The sequence below is a fragment of the Brassica oleracea genome, chromosome C4, assembly GCF_000695525.1.
Source record: "Brassica oleracea var. oleracea cultivar TO1000 chromosome C4, BOL, whole genome shotgun sequence".
NCBI lineage: Eukaryota > Viridiplantae > Streptophyta > Magnoliopsida > Brassicales > Brassicaceae > Brassica > Brassica oleracea.
In genome coordinates, this window is record NC_027751.1 from 11089603 (window position 1) to 11094940 (window position 5338).

Below are 5338 nucleotides of genomic sequence, written 5' to 3' on the forward strand. Positions count from 1 at the left end.
TCTGATATTCAATCGATCGACGAAGAGAAGACGAAGAACAAAACATCAATTCTGATATTCAATCGATCGACGAAGAGAAGACGAAGAACAAAACATCAATTCTGATATTCAATCGATCGACGAAGAGAAGACGAAGAACAAAACATCAATTCTGATATTCAATCGATCGACGAAGAGAAGACGAAGAACAAAACATCAATTCTGATATTCAATCGATCGACGAAGAGAAGACGAAGAACAAAACATCAATTCTGATATTCAATCGATCGACGAAGAGAAGACGAAGAACAAAACATCAATTCTGATATTCAATCGATCGACGAAGAGAAGACGAAGAACAAAACATCAATTCTGATATTCAATCGATCGACGAAGAGAAGACGAAGAACAAACCATTGTCGTCCTCTGAGATGTCGAAGAACCGAAGAGATGACGGAGAAAACGAAGAGATGTCGAAGAACCGAGGAAGAGAAAAGGAAAAAAGGAAAAAAAAAATTAATTGTGTTGCCCACATTCAGACACGTGTGTCCTTCTTTCCTTAAGAAACGGATCCGAAAATCACAGATTAAGGATCAGTTATACGGATTTTAATTTAGTTTTCATTTAATTAATTGCTGTTATTTGTTTAAAAAACCCATTTAGGAAACCACAATAAAGATGCTCTTAGCTGTGTCATAATATGCAATATTGCCACGGTTAAGTATTCATGCTATTAACATTTTACTAGGTGATTTTCCCGTGCTCATGCACGGGTATAAATATTTATAAAGTAAATCCGTTATAATAATTTAGTAATATTTTGTTTTAATTTTTTTAATTATTATGTTATTTATATTGTAATCAATATGTATAGTTTATTTTAAATAACATTATGTTATTTTAATTAGATGTATAATTTTGGATATATAGTATCTCGACTGTTTGGTTATTATTTGGATATATTAGATAACATTTACTTTTCTGATTCAACTATAATATTTTTGTTATACAAATTAAAAGTTTTATTATTTTTTTTATTTTAATGTAGTTTGATTCTTGTCTTAGATTTGTAAATATATTTTAGTAAGATTATGCATAATTTAATATATATGTTGTTTGAAAATCAAATAGTAAAAGTAAACTAAAGTGTTAGCGATTCAAAGTTACATAAAGAAATATAACAATGATAGTCTTTTGAAACCTTATACATAAGTTAATACAAAATACTTAATTGTAACAGTTGGTTAATATATTTATAATTTTAATTGAGAATTTCATATTTATTTAGTAATATGTTGAGTTGTTCTATAATTTATATGTATAAAATATTACTAAAAATAATATATTATTTTTATTTTATGTTTGACATTGTATAAAAAAAATTAGATTGGTTTAGTTATTCATTTTGTAGGTGTATTGTGTTACATATATTATGTCAAATTAAAGTATAACTATTTTTAATCGAATTCAACCAAGTCATATTAATTGTATTCATTATATTAGTTTGGTTCTTCATCATAGATGTTTAAATATATTTTTGATTTTTTTTTAGTAATTTGGTATATGTTAATTTTCTTATAATCTTGGTGTGATCCCAAAGGTTTTCTAGGTCCATTGACTAATCACAAGGCCCATAGAAATCCGGATTTTCTTGTTACTTAAGGCGGCTATGGGTGGTCAAGGGTATATGTTAATTTTCAAAAATATAATTGCAAAATAAAGTGATGATAGGTACAAAGTTGCATAAAAACATAACCGATAAATTTTTTAAAAAGAAAATTATTTCTTTACTTTAATATAAAATTTATTCTTTTAAGCTTTCTTTTTTTATGAAATCACATTATATATATATAATAATTTCGTTTTAAAATTTATAAATATTTTCTTTATTATATATGTTATTTGAAAAATATAAAAAGAAATTTAAATAAATAAAAAAAGAAAATTAAATTAAATTTAATTCATTAAAGATATCTTAGTTTATATTATTTACGTTATTAGGGAAGGATGAATCGCTCCCGAAAAGAAATCTATTGATGATGAAAAGAGCTATATTTGCCAGAGAATTAGTTTAAAAATAGTTTGATTTAAATAAATGCTTAATACTTTTAAAATATATATCATGTTGTGTAAGATTATTTTTAAGAGAGAAGATTAGTTCTTTACTTCAAAATCAAGATTATTTTGTGTACTTTCCTTTTTTATGAATTACACTATATATAAAATATATTTTGTTTTTAAAATTTATAAATTTTCTTTATTATATAGGTTATTAAAAACTAAATAAAAAGGAAACCTAAATAAAAAAAAGTAAAAATAAAATAAAACAAATATTTAATAATGATAACTGATATATCTGATTCATTAAGGATATCATTGTAATCAACCACCTTGATAATTAATTGACTTCTCAAATAATATTATAGAGATATTGTATTTAAATAAATATGGTTAAAGTGTGAAAAATAATAAAAACCTAACGGACTATTAATCTAAATCTCCCTAAACTTTATATACTTTTGTTTTAAATCAATTTTGTTTAACTGGGACAAATAATAAATAATTAAAATTTACATAACTAGAAGATTACAAGCTATCAACATTGTCTTCTCGTATTTTGGTGGTTATCACTTCTAAGTATAATATATTCTATCTCAATATTTATCTCAAATTCGTAGTTCTATTTAGTGTATAATTATTTTAAGTTTGTATAGTAATACATTTATTTTCGTTTGAATATATCAATTAAGAACATTGAGTCACTTGATTATTTTGGTTATGGTTTTTATGAATATAAAATGTTATATTTTATAACTATTTTTGCTAACTTTTTTAGTTGTTTGTTATGTAACAATTGTGTTTTTTCTCAATAATGATACTAATTATTAATCTTGATATATTTTTAAATAACTTTATTTTTCTAGTTTTCTCTTCGGGCAGCTATAAAAAGCTCGTACGGCTCATATGATTTTTCATATTTTTTTGTTTTGGCATGTAAGAGATGAGTATCTCTATAATAGCAAACTTTTAGAAGCTTAGCCAGAGGGGAGTTTGGATATGATACGAGACGCCAAGCATTATTGAATTTCCCAAGATTCTTGAAACCAAGACCACCTTGACTTTTTGGAAACTGCATACGTTGCCATGCCAGCCAAGGGATGCCTTTTGTAGTTGGTAACGTGTCCCACCAAAATTGTGACACAACACTTGTAAGTTCTGCTATCGTCTGTTGTGGAATTTTAAAACAAGACATACGAAAAACTGGAGCTGATTTCTTTTTTTTTTTTTCTTTCTTTTTCCGTCTGAAATCTATACTATTAAAAGAGAAGGAGTTTAAATAAATCTACCTATGAAAGTCATTTTGAACCTTTTCCTTTTTTCATTTTTTGGTCTAACCATATCTATTATAACAGCATCTACGATCTTTGTAACCCAAATAATTCGAAAAGAATATTCTAAGTTGACATCTACTTTAAATTTCATTTTAATAAAATAGACTATTATCTAACCAGAAATCGCCATCTCATATCCTATATAACCCACCTCTCACCAAACTCAAGAGCATCACATATATCACCAATATCAAAAACATAAAACCCGAGGCTCAGACCCAAGGAAACCAAAAAATGCTAAAGTGGTTCATATCCTGTTTTTTTAAGTCATTGCAATCCTCATCTCCCCCTCATGATAAGGTATTACATTTTTACATGGTTGAACTATGGGACTATGTGTTTAGAAATCGCGGCTAACATGTTTACTTTCATTATATATTCAGATCTCTTATTATGGTTTTCTTATATGTTTCAGCTCTCCACAAAACAAAAAGATTTGTCCACAACCTCAGAAAACAACAAGTTTATGGTTTGGATGGAAAATAACAAGGATATTATTGAAGTAGAAGATAATGATAATCCAGATTGCTGTGCCAAATGTAATTTTGTTTGGAATCCAATATCTCTTACCTGGGAAGCAAACATCGAGATTTGAAGAATATTCTAAATGTACTTTTCATTTGTTTTCTTATGAAGATTATATTATTAGTACGTGAGAGGAAAATGCATTTGTACTTTTCATTTGTTTTCTTATGAAGATTATATTATTAGTACGTGAGAGGAAAATGCATTTGTACTTTTCATTTGTTTTCTTATGAAGATTATATTATTAGTACGTGAGAGGAAAATGCATTTGTACTTTTCATTTGTTTTCTTATGAAGATTATATTATTAGTACGTGAGAGGAAAATGCATTTGTACTTTTCATTTGTTTTCTTATGAAGATTATATTATTAGTACGTGAGAGGAAAATGCATTTGTACTTTTCATTTGTTTTCTTATGAAGATTATATTATTAGTACGTGAGAGGAAAATGCATTTGTACTTTTCATTTGTTTTCTTATGAAGATTATATTATTAGTACGTGAGAGGAAAATGCATTTGTACTTTTCATTTGTTTTCTTATGAAGATTATATTATTAGTACGTGAGAGGAAAATGCATTTGTACTTTTCATTTGTTTTCTTATGAAGATTATATTATTAGTACGTGAGAGGAAAATGCATTTGTACTTTTCATTTGTTTTCTTATGAAGATTATATTATTAGTACGTGAGAGGAAAATGCATTTGTACTTTTCATTTGTTTTCTTATGAAGATTTACAATTTGATTTTGTCAAACAATAAAATATCACGAAACACAAAGGGGGATTTTATTTTGTCATAAATTTATATTAATAATAAAGGGGCATTAAAATTGCGGTTTGAAGCACGAAACACAACTCAATAAATGTGAAATCTGAATAACAAACGAATATACTAAGTGGAAGCAAAACAACTACAATGCTTCCTCTACAAGTTTATCATAAGTTTAGGAAGCAAAATAACTATAGAAATGACTTGCTTTTATCTCTTGCTTATATTTGAGTAGACAATTTATCATAAGTTTAGAAAGCAAAATAACTATAGAAGAATTAACAACTAAATAAATGTGAACTCTGAAAAACTAACGAATATGCTAAGTGAAAGCAAAATATCTTCATTACTTCCTCTACAAGTTTATTTATTATTGTCAACAACAAAAAATTTTAAAAGCTTAGACTTTATTCCTATAAATACGGTAACTAACATTTATTTACATTGATACGAAATGATCACGAAGAGAAAAATAAATATGCTAAGTGTATATATTCGAAGATTTTTTTGAATATTGATCACGTTTAAGAATCAATAGTGATTTTGTAAACAAAAAAATCAATAGTATATATTCTCAATCCCGTAATTACCTAAACCAAAAATCTTAATTCCTTCCTCCACAGGATATTATTGATTAATATCACGTTTAAATAATCATTATTAAGAATCAATG